The sequence below is a fragment of the Gavialis gangeticus genome, unplaced genomic scaffold (genome assembly GCF_001723915.1).
Source record: "Gavialis gangeticus isolate Ggan-Ray unplaced genomic scaffold, GavGan_comp1, whole genome shotgun sequence".
NCBI classification, from domain to species: domain Eukaryota; kingdom Metazoa; phylum Chordata; order Crocodylia; family Gavialidae; genus Gavialis; species Gavialis gangeticus.
The window spans coordinates 18162057-18182367 of NW_017729027.1; positions in this window are offsets into that span (position 1 = coordinate 18162057).

Sequence of the window (20311 nt, forward strand, 5' to 3'; positions counted from 1 at the left end):
GGGGGTTCTCGCTTTTCTCCTCGCCTGTCTTTTCTGTAGGCAGCCAGAAGCCATTACTCACTTCCTCCCGGCTCGGCTCGGCTGCGGCTCTGCACACTGCGGCTGCAGCTTCATTTTCTTCAGTCAACCGCGAGCTGCCCGGCAGGGCGCGCGACAAGTGCCTCAGCACCGGACTCGGCCTTCCGTCCCTTCAGCGCTTTTATCCCCGAGCCGCCTTCATTTGTGTCTGCTTTTGTCACTGACAGCCCTTGCTTGCCCTGCAGCTCTGCCTTTTTTGTAACCATGAGACTGCTCTTCTGTTCCTGCATTAAAGAAAGCTGTTAATTAAGTACATGGAGCTTCTAACCCCCCGCCCCCCTTCAAGTTTCCTTCCTGAATAAAAGCAGACAAGGTTCTGTGGGTACAGGTGATATATCTTATTAGACCAACTAAGTAGTTGGAAAAAATGGTCTTTGCAAGCTTTGGGGTACAACCACCCTTCGTCAGGCACAGGGTGAGTCTGCTGGTGTCTCCTAGGTCAAATAGAAGCCAATATGCGAAATGCAGGTCTATGAAATACAGGCTGTAGCTGTGTTGGGCTAAGGACATAGTCAGACAAGGTTCTCTAGGTAAATCTGATATCTTTTATTAAGCCAACTCAAATGGTTGGGGACAAAAAAATCTTCTTTGCGAGCTTCCAGGCACAAAACCCCTTCGTCAGGTGTCTGACCAACTACAGATGCTCCCTCAGCCTGACAAAGGGCGTTTGTGCCCAAAAGCTTGCAAAGAATAATTTTTTCCAGCTATTTGAGTTGGTCTAATAAACGATATCGCATTTCTCCAAAGAACCTTGTCTGCCCATGAAAATGCAACGCACTTAAAAACCAGCATCTCTACCTGCAGCCTTCCCTTCCTCTCATCATGCATGGCCTTATTTTCAGAAGTTTTCCCACCAGAGTTCTGGGGATGTCTTAAAACCAGGCCCTCACCAACTTATTCCACCCATTGCTAAAGGATCTGTACATGTGAAAACAATTAGCTATCACAGCAGTTAATAGATCATATAGGGACTGCTCCTGCCACCTTTGCTCTAAGTTCCAGATGAAAGGTCTTAGTTGGGGCCAGTTTTCTCAGAGCCTGTTTTAGCCAGTTACTTTTCCAAACATATCCACCCCTAACTAGATGAGAGGAAGATGCATGTTAAACAAATCAGTTCACATGTGCCCAATAAAGTAACTAACAAGAAGGCTGAACAGAAGAATAATTCTGCTTTGTGATCAGGTCAGTAATAAAATATGCAGGGTCTGACTATCAGTGATGTTTCTGGAGAGTAGTAAAATGAAACCCTAATTCACAGTGAGAAATAAAGAATTTTCTTACTCTCATGTAACAGCCTATAAGCTGATATGCCAGTAGCAGAACTTGTTTCTAAATGATCAAATACTTCAAAGAAAAAAATGGAAGGCTCAGTTTCAGGTTTTGATTAAAAAAGAACCTCTTGCTCTTAGAAAATAACAGCCAAAAGAATGTTTGCGTTAGATTATTCTGATTGAACACATTCATCTCTGATAAATTTAAGCTTAAAGTTAAGAAGGGGCTGTGATAAATTAGATGTTTACTCTTATAATTTGCTTCCAAAAGTCTTTAATCAGTAGTTTTATAAAACACACTATTTGATCTGGTTAATTTCTTCAGTAGGTTTCTTATTGCAAACAGGGACCTTAAACACACGTGTGCTGCATCAGCAACACACGTGTGCACACACACACGTGTGCACACATGCACACACACATGCACCTCCCTCCCCTTTGATAGAGTGGAAACAGTCTATACTGAAATAAAACAATATGAAAACAAAATGTTTATAGTTCATACAATTTATTCACTGCAACTTAATTTATATTTAAGCTTTTTTGGAACCAATAAATCCCTCTCTATTTGAATTGCAAATTGAGCTTAGTCACGCCTCCATTTACTAGTCATTTGCACTCCCCCTCTGTTTTGATATGCAACTATTTCAGTGAATACCCATTTCCTTTTTCTTTCCTTGTGTGCTCATTTAGAAAGAGACAAGTGAAGTAAATGATATGTAAGTCAAACATATTCAAATACTTATGTGTAGTTTTATCTATGTTATAGGCCCCAGTGATTCATATTAGTACAGCATTTGTAGGCCTGGGTCCTGACTTCCAGAAGTGCCATGAAATCTCTACACAAGTGCAGAGCCTTGAGCCCCATGGCTCCAGCTGTAGGACCGATTTTGGAGATAAATCCTGTGTGGTGACCGACTGTCTTATGTCCTAATCCTGCAAATAAAACGTGTAATTTTACTATAGCAGGTAGTTTGGTTGACCTGTTAAATTACTCACCATTGCAAAGAGTTAAGCACATGCATAAATCTTTTCAGAATGAGGACCTAAGGCTAGAAAAAATAGAAAGTAAAACATTAAGATTAGTTGACAAGATCTTATTCTTGATATACTTTTTTGGGGAGCTGGTGAGAGAGACTGTAAGAATGTTGTGCCCTCTAGTGGTACTTAAAGTTATTTGTTAATTTAAGAAATAGTAGAAAAGGTGTTTTGTGACAGTTAATAACTGGGCCAAAACTGAAGTGGTGTCAAATCAAGTTAGTCTGAAGGACACAAAATTCTTTATTTGGCAGGGGGGAAGGGTGTTCTGCATTACTTTTATTTTTATTTTTTGTTCTTTTTTGCATTATACATGAACAATAGTGCTTTGATAAAAAATTCACTGAGAAAAATATAAAGCATGAAAAGGCAAATGGTAACTAATATGATTTTTCTTTGTTAATGTGGCAAGCCATCAGAACATGACAGGTGGCCCAGAATGCTAATTGGACAACTAGCACATAAATACAACTGAATGTACTACATTTGGCAGGCCTATATTATGTAGAAAGTGCATTTTCATTTTACATAAAGCTTTCCAAAGGTGGTGTATGAATCCCAACCATGTGATAATACAGTCCCCAATGCCAGTGCCTAAGTCTGTAAGACAATAAATTCCCATGGAGTTTTGGCTTCAGGCTCCATGAAAATTGTAATGATGAGTTCAGTGCAGTGAGTACAAGCATACATTTGGTTTATGAGACACAATAAGGGAATCTACTTTTGAGAAGACAGAACATTCCAATGAATGTTTGATTACTGGATTGCTAAAGAACAGCCACAGGACTGTAAATAAACGTGGTAATGTGGTACACGGTCCCAACATAAAAACGTTGTGGTAAAGTACTGCTATCTCAGGATCAGCACTAAATTGTTAACCTCTTTTGAAGATGCTTAGGAGATACATTTATAAACCATAAACCAGTATTTTTGTGATCATCAGGGATCCTGGTTTTCTGTGATAAAAAATCACAAACTCTCTGACAAAAAAATTGCAAATTCTCTGATAAAACCCCCAAAATCTGTTATTAAAATTAAAAGCCCCCTGCAGCCCCCCTAACCCTACTGGTGCTCCTCACACTCTCAGCGCCTCCCACAGTCCTGCTGGTGCTCCTCACCCACCCCCAAAGCCATCCCAATCCTGCTGGTGCCACTCACTGCCCCCCACAAGAGCCCCCTGCTCTACTCATGCTTCTTGTCCCCACCCACAGCCCCTGCCCCCATGCCCTGCTGGAGGGCCCCCCCCAGCTGCCAGCATTGTGGAGCTAGCAGAAGCAGCATGGAGCCGGCTCCCCCACTGCTCTGCCTGCTTGGGTGGGAGGGGGGCCAGCTCCTGGCTCCCCCAGACCCTGCAAGCCCCACTTACCTCAGACTCCAGGAGCAAAGAGTGAAGCCAAGCCAAGTGGAGCTGTCACTGACTGAGAGCCTCAGACCCCACCCTCCCCCTCCCACTCCTGGCAGGGCTGGGGGTTTCCTGCCCTGTTTGCAAATAGCTCTTACAGGCTGGAATTCAAGCAGTCTACAGAGCTCTTTGCAAAAGCAGGGAATCCATGGGTTTCTCTGCTAAAAGGAGAAATCTGTGTTTTCTCTGATAAAAAGGGGAAATCCATGGTTCTCTCTGTTTTTCCCTGGGAAACAGAAAACCATGATCCTTGGTGATCATCTGGCACTCTCCAACACATGTACATCAAATGTTACATATTGGGGCCGTGGAAAGGTACAGTTCGTAATCATTTGTAAAACTGCCATACTAGGTCCTACCAAATGCCTATCTAGTCCAATATCCCATCTCTAAGAGTCAGAGGCAGTGGATGCTTTAAAACACCAGTGGCCACCTTTTTGATAGGTGTGCCAGAGGTTAAGCCCTACCCCTACCCCAAGTGCCACTCTGAGCTCCACCTCTTCTAAAGGCATACCTGATAGAGTTTGTGTCCTGAGGTGCAGGAATGGAGGCAGGGGCCTCCAGGACATGGAGAAGGGACAAGATACTGCTGCAAGAGAGGTGTCACTGCCAAGAGCCAGATTAACTCTTTGCTGGCCCTCCAACTGCTGCAGTTTTATATGGGGAGCGAGGATCCAAAGCCCTAAATTTGGTGATGGCTGCAGGACCAGGCAAGGGTTACCCTGTTTCTTGAAGGCGACACCTGACATCTCTTGAAGCAGCATCCTGCACCACTCTGCTTCACAGGGCAGGAGGCTTGAGCCCCCATGCCTTGATTTTAGTGCCTTCCTTTACTGAGCACTTGGGGCTCATGTACCATACACAGCAACTTCCTGTGCCACTTGTGGCATGTGTGTTGTGGGTTGGCCAGCCCTGCTTTAGAGGAAAGGTATAAGAAACAGGACAGGGGTAGGATGATTCATAGCCTCTTCAGTCATAGGTTTAGGGATATATTAAGTCTGAGGCTACATTTTTGACAGTTGTGTTTAATAGCCCCTGACATACTAATCTTTTGGGCATCCCAGGAAGATTTTGGACTGTGTTGGGGATGAGGCAACAGGGGCAGAAGCACTTCTTGATTTGCTGCTCAAGAATAGAGAGGTATTACCTGAGAATCTGAGGGTGGAAGACAACATGAATGACAGTGACCATAAAATGGTAACAATTCAAAGATAGTGAGGAAGAGGAGGAAGAAATGCAGTAGAATAAAAATACTGGATTTCAGGAAAGCAGACTTCAACCAAAACACAGGGAACTGGTTGATGGGATCCCCTGAGAGACAAGTGTGAGAGGAAAAGGAACTGGCCAGCTGTACTTTAAAGAAATAGGCATAGGAATAGGCTTATCTTGATGCAAAGAAGAGATCAGCAAGGCTAAACAGCAAACTGTTCAATGACCTGAAACTCAAAAAGAGGTCTTACAAAGAGTAAAATCTTGGCTATATTATTAGAGTTGAGTATAAAAGTATCATGCATCCATGCGTGCAAGGAGAAAAATCAGCAAGGCCAAGGTATGAAATGAGATACAATGAGCAAAGGACATAAATGGCAATTAAAAAGCATTCTACAAGCATGTTAAGAAATAAAAGGGAGACCAAGGGAAGTGTAGGTCTCTTACTGAATGGGAAAGGCAATCCAATAATGGGTGATGTGGCCAAAGCTGAGGTATTTAATACTAGGGCTGTGCGACATTTCACCAGGTATTTTGTTTCAACACTGTTTCAACTTATTTTGAGCTTGAAACAGCAAAATTGAAATGAAATGAAAGGCTTTGAAACAGCCTTGAAACGAAACAAGGGCAGCTGAAACATTTTGAAAGTGTCAAAACGTTTTGAGTTTTGAAGATGGGCTTGCTTGCAGGGAAACAGAAACTAAGAAGAGGGAGGAAGGACTGCTCTGATATTGACTGTGTAGTTGGCCAGTGACTGTGATCCTTCCCTGAAGTCCCTTCCAATCCCAGTGCTCTGGGGGAAGGACGGAAAAACAGCTGTGCCTTAACACACACAGTCATACGTCATGAGTTTTGCTTGTCAGCAGCTTGAGGTGCAGTTTCCCAGACACTCTTGCACCTATCTCCTTGAGACCTGGCAGGCTTCATGGTCTCAGCAGGGCCTACCATCTCTGCAGTTTTCACCCCCCTGTGCCTTCACACTTCCAAGTGACACAAGTTTTGCTTTCAAAACTTTGAGGTGCAGTTTCCCAGAAGCTCCTGCACCTATCTCCTTGAAACTTGGAAGGCTTCATGCCCTCAGAAAGGTCTACCATTTCTGCTCTTTTAATTGAAATATGCCAAGAAATGACAAGGTTATAGGCAGTTTTGTGCTTCCCCATTATAGCCTATGGGCAAAACGTTGAAACAGCAAAACAGTTTTGATGAAATAAAAAGTAACAGTGCTTTCAAAATGAAATGAAACTCAAAACAAAACACTGTCCCATTGAAATGTCAAAACAGAAGTCAAAACGAAATGGGGCCATTTTACACAGCCCTATTTGAGAGCCACTGGTTACTTCTTTCAGAACTCACGGATGTTGGATGAGGTCCCAGATGGCTAGAAAAGGCCAAATATAGTGCTCATTTCTCCCTTCTCCCCCCACCCCCCAAAATAAAAGGCAAAAAAAGGGCTGCAGGTGGTAGCTCTGGAAAGTTACAAAACAGTCAGTTTGGCCTCAATATCCAGAAAGATTATGGAGTATGTCAATAATCTTCTTCAGGCATAGGAAGGGTGTTTGTGCTCGAAACCTTGTAAGGAACAAATTTTCCAACTATTTAGTAGGTCTAATAAAAGATATTATATCTACCCAAAGAACCTTGCCTGCCTATATCCTTAGACCAACATGACTACAACCAATACTGCTGATTGTAGTAGTTCCAAAGTAGCTCCTAAAGTAGTTCCTAAAGCATGGAAGGTAGCAGCAGGTACAAATTCTTGCACTTAAGCCAGAAAAAAAAAAATGCACAAACACAAACTGGGGCATGACTGCATACAGCAGAAAAGGATCTATAAGTTATAGTGGACTACAAGCTGAATATCAGCCAATAGCATGCTCTTTTTGCAGAAAAAGCCAATAGTATGTTGGATTGCAGTGAAAGGAGTCTTGATTGCAAGTTAAGGAAAATGATTCTTCCACTCTATTCAGCACTGATGAATTCTCACTTAAATTACTGCAACCAGTTTGGGGCACCACACTTCAAGAATGACAGGAACAAACTGGAAAGATTCCAGCAGAGAGTGACAAAAAAATGTTGAGGCTTAAGAAATCTAATTTACAAGAAACGTTTGGAAGAACTGGAATTATTTACCTTGGCGAAGGGAAGATTGAGGAGTGAATTGATAACAGTCTTTAAATACCAGAAGGGTGGTTATACAGGGGATGGTAGACTAGTTTACGTGGTTATAAGAGACATGCCAAAGAGCAACGATTTTAAATTGCAGCAAAGGAAATTTAAGTTGAATACTAGGAAAAACTTTAATTGTGAGGATAACTAAACATTGGACCAGCTTACCTATAGATACTTTGGACTGTCTGTCCTGCATGTTTTTAAGAGCACACTAGACAAACACTTGTTTGGAATTGTTAAAACAGAAATGAAACTGCCTTGAATAAGAGGTTGGGCTAAATGACCTCCTGAAGTCCTATTCAACACTATTTTTCTACGATGCTATGAGCTGCTATGGTCAAAAGTAATATAGCTGACTGCATGTATATTAATATAGGAGGTAAAAAATTAAGATATTAACCCTAAGTAAGGCATTAATAAGAAAAATGATAGTTGAGCACTAGGTTGGAACTCAGGAGGCCTGTATTCAATTCCTTGCTCTGTTATAGACTTCCTATATGACTTAGTATGATTGGAATGTTGTTGTAGCTGTGATGGTCCAGCACACTTTGTGCCCAAAACTTTGTCTAACTTCTTTTCCAACTATACAATTGATCCAGTAAAAGGGATCACAAAAAATAAAGTTGTTTCTCATCTGTGATTTAGAACAATGGTTCTCAAGCTTTTTAGACTTTAAGCATGTTAGACTCAAGACAAACCTTGGAAATTGCCAGCTCTTAGCTTTCACTCAGTTTTTGACTACAGAAAAATAACAGACAAACTGCTGTTGCAAAGGACTCAGAAATACCATAAGAGGTTGGAATGTTTTCAGCTCTATGGATTCCTATTTGGAATCTCTGGGTTTATCTTGTGAATCACGTGCAGCTGTTTGTATCTCTAACAATACTAATATTGTGTAGTATACCATGGCACTCCAGGCTGCCACAGAACCCCGATTGAGAATCACTGACTTAGAACATGTAGGGTCTGGTATGGCCTGGATATAAACCTGTCTTCATAATGTCCTCTATTCCTGGTGTTTGTGTAAACCAAAAGCCCAATCCTGCTTTAGCTGGACTTCCTAGCCTCTCTTCCCAAGCCTGGCAATCAGCTAGTATCACCTGCTGCGTAAGCCAAGGGCCTGAACCTACAGCAGCTGTGCTGCTTAGCATTACTTCCTGAGAAGTGTGGGCAGCCAGCAACACCTAATATATCTTGCCTGGTCCTGGAGGCCAAGGACCAAATCCTGACTGCATCCACCTTTTTAGCATCCTAGATCCATTTTTAAGAGCATGTAGGAAGATATTATTATTTACAGACAGATTTTATGTATTCTCATGCCTAAAGATGCAAGTAGATTCCTACTGTGATTTTCAGAACCTCTAAGGCTCCTAAATTCTTTTGAAAAATCAGGTTCTTAGTCTTTATACTTCAGTTCCCAATCTGTCATATGTTTAATAGCATTTTTATATCTCACAGGGCTGCTGTGAGGATAAATAAATTAAAGACTGAAACATTGAGAGACTATGGTAATAGGAGCCTACAAGTAGCTCAGATAGATGTAGATATCAACAGAAGCTCTTTGAGACAGAAAGATTATTAGAGTTCCAACTGCAGAGCCTTAATAACAGTATTTTAGGAGTGGCAATTTACCATGTTAAATAGGACTCGGTACGACTCATGCTTAGTGCATATGTCTGCTTTTCAAAATTAATTTCCTTTAAGTGTCTTGTGAATGTCCTGTTAAGTTATATAATCCCATGGTACAATACATACATTCTCTAGGCATTCCAATAACTTTAAAGTATATTGTGTCTTTTTATAAGGATATAAAATGTTGTCTATGATACACATGATTTCTTTACTCTCTCTATTTGACTTCCCTCTATGAATATTAAGTTAGACAGACACTAGTAATAGTTCTTTTTGTATTTACAAGAAGCAGTTGTCCTGTAATATATGCCAGGAAACCGAATGATAATGTTTAAACCTTCATTATTACTTAACCATTAACCTTTTCTCTTCCTTTGTGGTGGTTCACCTTGTCATTGATTGTTTCCTCCCTAATTGAATTTTTGTACCTTTTAAATCGAAGTCCTTTCAGCCAAACAATCTTACACCCTTGCAATAGATTATATACCTTGCATCAGGCTCTCTGTTGCAGAAGTAGTTCTCATATTAACCTCTCAAAATCAAGCCATTTGGTTTCATTTTGAGAGGAGAACCGACCTTGGCTGTACAACATATGGTTACTGTACCTGGTCTGAGAAAGTAGATCTTCCATTAATTCTCATAAAACCTTACAAATACTGAAAAATCTATGGATATTTCAGTTATATTTTCAAAATAAAAAACAAACAAAAAAAAGCGCTGAGTAAAATGCCAGTTAAAAATGTCAGCAGTGAACAGTCTTGACCTAGTCGATCACAGAATCAGACAGAAATAGGGCTCCACAGATCATCTAATCCAACCCCCTGCCTAAGGCAGGATCATCTCTATCTAAACTGTTTAATACAAATTCATTGTCTGATCTAGGGGTGGGCAATTATTTCAGCTGCAGGGCCACTTAATGAGGTTAAGATTTTGATGAGCTGTCAAGGGCTACACACACAAAATTAGATTTTGGTAAGCTGTCATGGGCTACACACACAAAATTAATCATGAAGATATCATTTTAACAAATTATAAATAAAAAAATCATATTCTAAAAATCAAACATTTTCTGTAAAATACTTTAATTGTATTTAAAAATATATTATTTGTCCTGTTGGGTTTTTTTTTTTGAGTAGGGTATACAGAGGTGATTGTAGCCCCCTCCAGCCTGCCCCAGGGTACTGGGGGTAGCCTCACCTGAGTGGATGGGACGGGAGCTGTGCTGGCTGCAGCTGGGTGGCAGCAGGTGTCCGGGTCAGCTTGTGGCACTGCGTGGGGAAAAGCAGGAGGACCAGGACTGGGGCTTCACTTGCCAGGAGGTGCCAGGGAAGCTTTGCTGCCTCCAGGCACAGGTGCAAAACTCCCATCACATGGTCCTAGCACCCAGGGCAGCTCCTGCCAGCTCTGAACTACAGGCAGGTGGGGCACTGTCAGCCTACTGTGAGCAGTGGTGTCAGGGCCTGAATGCAGCTCACCCAAGATCTGCTGAATGGAATGAGGCTGGCAGGCAGCTTCTACCCAGCATTCCCTGTGGCACCATCAGAGGCCAAAACTGGAGCTGCCTGGGCCCAAACATGACTCACCCAAGGGCTAGCACACAGTCCCCTCTGGTGCCAGCAGAAGCCAGAGCTGGAGCTGCCACCCACAAGCTGGATAGAATCAACTGATGGGCTGGATATGGCCCACAGGATGTATTTTGTGCATCCCTGGTCTACCCTCTTAGCAGTACTACATAACAGGTGAATCTACACATGCACATTTACTGTGCAGTAACCAAAAATTAATGCATAGTACAGGTGGCATCTAGTTTCATAGTTAGTAGGGTTAGAAGGGACTTGAGCAGATCATCAAGTCCGACCCCCTGCCATGGCAGGAAAGAGTACTGGGGTCAAACGACCCCAGCAAGGTGATTGTCTAGCCTTGTCTTAAAGACCCCCAGGGTAGGAGCCAGTACCACTTTGCTTGGAAGTTGGTTCCAGTTCCTAGTCGTCCTGACAGTGAAGTAGCACCTCCTGTTGTCTAATCCTAATTTACCCTCTGCCAGCTTTTGACCGTTATTTCTAGTCACTCTCAGTAGTGCTCGTGGTAACAGGGACTCCCCCAGTGCCTGCTGGTCCCCTCTGACTAGTTTGTAAATGGCCACTAGATCCCCCCTCAGCCTTCTCTTGTGGAGGCTGAATAGGTTCAGGTCCCATAGCCTCTCCTCATAGAGCCTACCCTGCTGCCCCCTGATCATGCGAGTGGCCCTCCTCTGGACCCTCTCCATGTTGTCCACATCCCTCTTGAAGTGTGGCACCCAGAACTGGATGCACTACTCCAGCTGCGGCCTGACCAGTGCTGCATAGAGGGGGAGTATCACCTTCTTGGACCTGCTTGAGATGCATCTGTGGATGGATGACGAGGTGCATGCCTGTACTGCACAGTAAATATGGTGACCTACACCGACTTGGGCATAAATTTGATACCTCCATAATGCCATAATGTATCAAATTTATACCCAATTAGTTACTGTGCAGTAACACAGTGTGTGTGGACTGACTTGGGACTAACTTTAGTCCCAAATTGGTCCATACACAGTGTTACTGTGCTTTAATGCCTGCATATATAGCTGTCAGCCTAAACCTGCTTACTGCACAGTAAGTTACTGTACAGTAAACTTAATGCGTAATAAATGCATGTGTGCATGTGCCCAGTCAGCCATGACAACCACAAGACATAACACCCTAATCTGCAGAGGAATCATGGTAACCAACATTTTTCTGCAGGAATGGTTAAAATATGCTTAAGAGATCCAAGGAAGAGCACCCTTCCATCCGCTCCCAATAGAGAGGAGGGGAAAAACTCCCACAGTTCCTAGAGGTAAGACCCTTTAGCTTGGAACCTCTGGGTTTTAGTCCCAGCAGGAGCATTGAAACATCCCAGTCAAAGTCTCCAGACTTGGCTGCAGCGAACAGCCAATGCTTTTGAGGAAGGGTTAAAAAAATCCAATGCATGTAGCAGCAGGAGAGAAAAAAAATCTCTCCCAGCTCCAGCAGCAAAGACCAGAAGCATGGGAAGTCCCTAAGCATGGTTTTTAAATAAATAAATAAAGGATATATTGAACATTAGAAAGTTTGCTGCCTTAAAAATATATTATTATTAGCGAAGACAATGCAATTTAGGTAGCTTGTAAACAGTTAATCTCTTCTTTCTACAGAACTACTTGAACCCCACAGAGTTAAATGCCTGCAATAGATTTCAGTTATAATTAAAAAAACAAACAAGAAAAGCATAATGTGTTTCTTGTACTAACATTGTGAATAAGGCATGTGTAAAGATCAAAACAGAAAAAAGTCACTAAATTAGATACAAAGTGATTTAAAATAGAAAAGTACCAAATGCCCTTATATGCTTCACTAACGTCACTGTAGGAATCCAGCAGGAAGGAATTCTTTTGATTTGTCTACTCTGTAACACAATTATTGTTTCTTTTTATAAGAAAGAAGTCTCCTGACACCTTGGCCTCCACAAAGAATAAAATGCTTCATAGGAAACATCAGCACATAGTTCCACTTTAGGGCCATATTCTTTTTCAGTTAGGTTGATCATTGGCATTTGTCTTACTGAAAGAAGTTAGGGCCAAAAAGTGGAATTCCATCAGAACTGAGTGCTTAAGTCAGAGGTGTAGCTAACTAGTGCCCTGAGCAGAGCATGGGGAAGCAAGGTATTGTGCTCAGCATTGGAGAACTAGGGGTGGGCAGAGCTTTACCTGCACAGGCTCACCCATGAGCTCACCACACACTGATGGTTGCTGTTGCTGCTGCAGTATGAGCTTAGGATGCTGTAGTCATGGGCTTCCTGAGGCCACCATTCTGACACTTCCCTCTAAATCAATGCCATGGGCTAGTGTCCTGCTTGCTCCTGCTTAATTATTCTAGTGGCTTATATCCAAGACTTCAATCCACAAATTCTTTAAGAGCCTGAGCCCAGAGGTGCCTTGATTATTCCTAGTAAAGTTCAGTAGATACCCAGAGTTCTGCTTCAGGTGTATGTGGAACTACTACCATGTTGGCAACACTGATTATCCTGGTGCCTATTTGATGCCTAAGCCTGCCTGAGATTCACAAAAAGTGGTCCTCCTCCAAAATTCCTTAACGTGACAAATCTGGTGGGCTTCCTAATTAATTCGAAGTGACAGCACAAAACACAGCAGCCACAGTTATTTTCTGTCAAAAAGATTGCTCTGCTGAAGGGAAGAAAAGACAGGTGACATAAATACCTTAAATGAGGAAGGGGTTTTCAGCTTTGACTCATGTCTCACCCAATTTATGGCTGCAGATAGATTCATATCTGGGAGAGAGCCAATATTTCAGACACATGCATTTTTTGGTGCTTCCTAATGTCTACCCTCCACTTAGCATGCTGCATGTTTTGAATCCCATCCTTAACCTCTCTCATGGGTGGATCCAAGCTTGTGGTGATGGGGATGCAGGCATGCCATCTTTGAAGGTGGAGTGGATGCATCATGAAGACAACTTATTGCACATATGGCACACAGTTAAAGGGGCTGTGGCTGTAACCCCTTGCTATGATCCTGGATGCCAGTAAGGTCTCAGCAGCTCTTGCTAGAATTCTTCAAGTGTGATAAGATCTGAGCTCACTCTTGCAGAGTCTGCCTCAAGTCCCTGCTTTCAAGCAGCTGTAGAGCCTTCTCCTTTTCACTTTCTCCCTCCAATCCCTTCTTTCCCCCTGCTAGATTCGGCAGCAGGGAAAGGAGGAGACTCAATGAGCAGTGACAGTGTGGCCCTCTTCCTCCCCTCTTTTCCCTTGGTACTGAACTCAGAAGAGGGGAAGAGAGGAGCCAAGACCAGCTGGCTTTGGAGCTGCTTGAAAGCAGGGGAACTGGGAGGCAGAGCCCACATCAACCAGTGATAAGCTCATATATAGATACCTATACATGTGCTCCTAATCCAGTTAATTGAGTCTGCTCTGTGTTCTAATTAGAATGCTCTAGCATTGCTGCAGTGTCACATGTATAAGCCCCTGTGAGTTCAAAAATGACTACTGGGGTGCTTTAACTAAAGTTCATTGAATGAGGTTTACCTGCAGCCATTTTAAACATGTGGGAGCTTAACACATATGATACTATGGTATTTTAATGAGAGTGGCTCTCTTGGAACTTCTCTAATGGACATTCCCTTCCCCAATCCTAAGCATGTGTATAGGCACCCACAGAGCTCACAGTACCATGGTAGTTTTCAGATAAAACTTTGATGAAGTACCTGTTAGCTCAGAGCTGAATGCATATGCAGGGCAGAGACAATAAGGAGCGCAATCACACTGCTGCACCACCCGGGATATATGCTCCTGTTGCATGCTGTGTTGGGAGCTTAGGTACCTAGTTCAGGTTTCTTATTTCCGCTTCAAGATCTTGACATTAAATGTTAGGCATTGTGATACTGAGTGGGTATGTCTACATGAGACGCTAGAAATGAAGTAGACTAATTCTACTGCTCATTAGTGAGTCTTGTTGAAAGCTGTGCTAATGAACTAAAGTGTGGTAGAATTAGTCTACTGTGCATTAGCATCACATAAAAGAAATGTGCCGGTGCTACTGCACAGTAGCACTGATTATGGTGCGTGTGAGTGCGTGCAGTGGATCTTGGTCTCTTGCTGAACTTGCCTGCCATGACTTAGATTGGAAAAAGGAAGTGATTTTCAGTGTTATTTTGAGACGAGAAACACCACATACCACCCAGGTGTTATAGTCTCCCAGTGCAAGTTTCTTTATTTCACCACAGGAGGTAACAGGGTAGCACTCACCTTGTTAATTACTTAATTAGTGAGGGAACATTGGTAAGCCTGATAAGGAGGAGTGCAGGAATCCCCGGTGTCCTGAATGACTTCAGCCACTCTTGCCCTGGCTCATGGAGCCCTACACTGGCCACCTGGACCCCCACCTGACCCACTTCAACTGCTGTCTGGGTCAGACCTGTGCCCTGGTGGTGTGCACCTTTGGCTGCCTCAAGGGCTGCTGGCATGCCTACACCACCCACCTTGAGTTTGCCAAGAACAACCTCCCCTGGGTCATTGTTGTAGCCTGTGTGCTGGCGCTATATAACATCTGCATGAGGTCTCAGGCCTCCGACCCCTGGCATGCAGCTGGGGCCCAGTGCAGCAGAACTGCACAGCTGGTCCCGAGAGGGGACCAAGACCCTGGGAGCCATTCGAGGTGACTTGGGTCCATTACTCCTGGCATGTGGTGCACAGCTAGTTCCTACATAGAGGACTGAGCCCCAGTTTTGCATAAGGTGGCCCGAGCCTCTGGCCCTGGACAAAAGGGCAAGCCCTTGGTGCACGGAGCCACGGGTGGGCAAGGGCCCAGGAGGCTTCTGCCAGATAGGAGCAATGTGCCTGCGGGTGAAGACCCCCTGTCCTAGGACCCTTGGAATTATGAGTTGCCCAGGGAAAGGGATTCGCACAGGGGAGGGGGAGTTACTCAGGCAGTAAGGCTGAAGGGGAAGCCCAGGCAAATGAAGTCTTCTTTAGGTCAAGGGTGCTCCAAGGAGACATCCCTAGAAGTCTTGTTTGAACCTGGGGAAGCACTGAAGGGTTATGGGTACCTAATGTTGCTGCGCTTCATATTTTGTGTATTATTATATTTGTAAATGTATAGTTATAAGATCTCTGCTGGACCATGTACGAGCTATTTGCATTTAGTGATTGCTTCCCTATACATACCTGCACGTACCTGTACTTATTTGTTGTCCTCCTGTATTCCCCTATGTTTATCAGTTTTAGGCCAGCCGTTTACCTGTGTAGGACCTGATGCCCTTTTGAAGTAGCATAGATCCTTGGGATATAGCATCACATAAGAATTGTGCATTTTATTTATAGAGATGTAAATATGTATTAGTTTTGATATTTTGTTATACTGTGCCTTATATTTTATGTACCTCTACGTTTGTGTATTAGTAGTTTAGTAGAGTCTATAACCCTGCTTGGGGAATCTGCTGGCACCCCTTGCTGTCACTTACCTGTATTTACCTGTCACTTACCTGAAACCCTGGTGGTGGTGACCCATTGTAGAGAATAAGGTTTATACTTAGATAGATAGCTAGATAGATACATAGATAGATAGATATCTGAGTATATATATTGTTGTACATATATATCCTTACCTATGTTTATATTTATGTCTATTTATCCATTTATGTAAATATTGTATATAGTTTAATATTGTCCTGACCTGGCTCTATAGGGAGCAGGGAGACTGTGCTTAGCTTGCAGGTCTCTTCCACAGCACCTCTGCCTGCTGCCAATTCCCTTCCATCAGAAAGGGAAGTACATACCCTGGGTACACCCAGGTTACAGATGTTTGAATGTGTGGGTGGCCTAGAGACAGACAGGAAGTTGTATGTGAGGGGCCCAAAGAAAAAGAGGTGGGGCAGGGGACAGAGGAAGCTGTAAAAGTCTCACATAAGAAGGTTTGGACTTGGCTGAGTGTTTGCAACAATTTACTCCTACCCTTTGAATCTGTAGGAGGTGATTCCTTGAATTCCATGGTGGCTTTGTTAGTAAACTTTTTCCTAATAAAAAGTATAATTTCAAGCCAATATTATAATTTAGATAATGGTTTGATTCTGCCTGCCTTATTCATGCTGTACAGGAGGTTACTTGCATACAGTTTTACAATATAGATATAATATCATTAATAAAAAAGAATATATCTCCTTTGATTATATTAGCACATTTAATTTAAAACTAAGAGCTAGTCTGTAAATTTGCAAAGAAAATGATCAATTAAATTGACCCATTAAAAAAATAATGGCCATCACTGGAATTCTATGGCAGCTTTGTTAGTAATCTTTTTCCTAATAAAAAGCATAATTCCAAGCCAATATTTTAAAAAGGGATTAGGTATGGCTTTATGAACCACGATTTTCAGACAGCACCAAACTTTATTTGAAAGGCAGGTCTCTCTAATGTGTTTTATATTGGACTTTCAAAAGACTAGTTCTTTTTAGCCTAAGTTTGTCTCTCCAATTAAAAGAAAATTCTTTAAAAATATTAAAATGATGTAATTTAGATAATGGTTGGATTTTGCCTGCCTTATTCATGCTTACCTGCATGCAGTTTCACAGTACAGATATAATCAAGAAAAGAGACTATATCTCCATTGATTATATTGTACATAATAAACTAAAACTAAGAACTAGCCTCTGCAAATAGTCTTATTGAAACCAATCAAACTATGCAGAACAACCTCGTGTACAGTATGAATAAGGCATCGTATAAGAGAATATACCCTAATTATATTATATTATATATTTAAATTAAAACCAAGCGTTAGCCTAAGCAGCTCCCAGCTTAGGTCATCAGCAGTGTTTAAAATCTCAAACTTCAGCAATACAGTGTGGAACTCGAACACTGAAGCTGAAGGAGTAACTGGTAGTAGTTGTAAGGCTTGTTTTCTATATAGACTAGCCATTGGAGTGGGATATAATATATTTAGCTAGTGGGTTTTATATGCAACAATTATCCTGTCACTGTAATGAGAGAAGTAGAAAATGTAAGCAATTATCTTCTCAAAAGATAAATTATAAGACTATATACTGAAAGAAAAAAAGTATACATATATCAGAGAGAAAAGATTGCTTAGAAGATAATTATAGATAACAGTAAAACAACAAATCCACAATTCAACCAAAAATAAATATCATCACCATTTTATCTTCCTTATGTTTAAATTGATAGCAAAATGAATTTTTCTCAAAATGTTTTCATAGAGCAGAAATGAAAAAAATGGTTGAAAGTTTGCAGATGGGTGTTCACAAAGCATACTGCCTAGTCATATACACATGCAACTCTGTAATAACCTATATCTGATTGCAGCTGCTCTTTGCATTTACAGTACCTCTCCCTATTTAAATCCATATGGATTAGAATCTCTTTTTTTACCATAGAGACAAAGAAAATGGTTTTCTTCTAAGTCTGTTCAACTGATGTGGAATTAGTTTATTTTCTAAAGAGACTGTGTCTTGCAATGCTGAGGATGGCAACTTCAGAAGCATAATCTTATTCAGGACCCAAAGTAGCACTGATTAGGGTCTTATTCCAGGTTATAAAACAAACAGATTTTCTTTTCTTTAATGCAGTATTTGGTAATCTCTTTCATATGCTGTTTCTGGCTCAAGAGACCTTTTAAGGGTATTTTGGTTTAATACATCACAATGTAGCATTACCTTTTCTTGTGTAATAATCTACTGTCTACTGAGCTGGTATGTTTTCTAATACAGTGCTGCTTCTCTTCCAAAAGCACCCTTTTGATAAATAGAACCTATTTGGCTTTTCAGTGGGAAAATTTGATAGTAAAACACATATTATTAAGACATCATAACTATTAGAAAACTGAATAGAGTTCTCCACGTTGAAAATGCTTCCATTTTTAATGTGCAGATTGATAGATTAAGTAGATACATTGTAGAACGATAAAGGAGACTAAATTGGAAGTCCTTAATTTAATTTTCATTTACAACTTAAAACAACAATACAGTCATAAGCATAAAGTCCTCTGAGACACTTATCTGAAATTTCATATGGAACAAATTTCAGCTATTTATACAAATATCAAAAGTAGGCATAATTGGTGAGTCCTGCCCAAGTAAATGATTGTGCACTGTTCATTGATCAACTAGTTTGTTTAATGACAACTGAAATGTGTAGGTATCATGCTGCATTTCCAGGAATTTTTGTCTCATCTCTACTTTAATTGAAGGCAGAACAAGATGAGGGTTGCATGTTACAGTCTGACTGGTTCAGAGAGGTGTGAGCTTTCATAGACAATAAACTGCTTCATTAGCATCTGACAAGGAAGCTTGTTGCTTATGGAAACATAAGCCTCTGATGCACTGCTAACTGGCTGTAATTGAAGGCAATGTGAGTTATGTTAATAAGGGAATAGAAGTTGCTCCTGCATCTCTGAATTGTGTTGACATACCATTTATTTTGTACAGTTCTTTAGTCTCATGCCATGCTAAAGCTTGCCATATTGCAAACTTCCTTTTCAAACCAAGAAAGACAATTGCCAAATGTATTCAGCAGGTGGCACTAGGAACATTCGGCAAACAACTAAGGATAAGCCTTTTTTATTTAAGAGTGTGGTACTGCACCCCACTCTAGATCCGTCACCAATCTTAGTTGCATTTTGGCAACTTGTAACAGAAAACACAAACTCTATGAAGTAGCTTCTACAGTTGGGAATGTATCTAACTTTTGATCAGTACCCTTGAGCTCACTCCCCACTCATAAGAAAATAGTGAATAATATAACAAAATAAAAGACTTATATTGTTATAACAATATGAACCTTCCAAATGAAACTTTCCAGCTGCTTGAATATTAAAGAACTCTGGGACAGTTATTAGGAATTCAGTATGCTGTTAATGCTGTTTAATATTCTTATTATATTCACATACATAAATTGGTTCTTTTAATAATACCTTTATTCTGTAGATTTGCAAAGAAAATTATTGCAATCAATCAATTAAAAAATCACTGGAATTCTATTTCATCTGAGATCTATAAAGTATATAGGCACAGTCCTTTTGCTAAATAAGGACATGTTAAAGCAACAATGCTGTGGTCGAATATTTGTGTACCCAACAATATCATTGTTTCAAATTCTCATTCAGCCCATCACAACCTTGAAGATGAAGAATATAAAAAGAGGAGCTAATCCCACTGACATTAATTTATATCATTTCCATTCTTATTTGCAAACTGGATTCAATGTAGAAAAGAGCTATAATTTTTTGATCGGTATATTTACATATCAATTGTACATAGGCAACTTTGTAATGATAAATGGTATATACAATATTTTTTTCTGTTTTTTTCTTTTTTGGTATCTTATATGCCCCTTTAATCCATTTCATAGAGTATATTTTAAGGTTATATTTAAAGTAGTAAAGTTTTATGTGGCTAGGTTTCTAAATAGGTTCTTCAAATCATCATATATCAAGTGATTAATATTAATGTAAAATTGAATGGATCGTGTTTAGCTTGGTACTAATTTCAGCTTCAGTTTTGTATAGTGCACATACCTTTTTTTTCTTTTGGCCCTTAAGGTGAAAAAAACAACCCAGTGGTTGTTCCTGGCAAGGAGGACCAGGTTGTCCACCTAGGCCAAGATGCTCAGCTTTTGCTCATAGAGGTCGAGGCCTCAGGGGCCTCCTGGCACTGCCCAGAGAAGCAGCTCCATTGCCAGGTTGAAGATGATGGGGCTGAGCTAGCAGCCCTGCTTCACACTGGACCGGATGGGGATGTCATGCATCTCACCCATGGCTGGATGGTAGTGGTGTAGCCATCATAGAGTTCCACGCAAGGTTGATGGCGCTGACCAGCATTGCAAACTCTCATAGGGTGTCAAAGATATGGCAGTTGGGCTTGGAGCTGAAGGCATTTTTATTAGTAGATGTTTAGGATTGGGAATCCAAAAAAGATGACAAAGCTGGTAGGGAAATACAGATTGC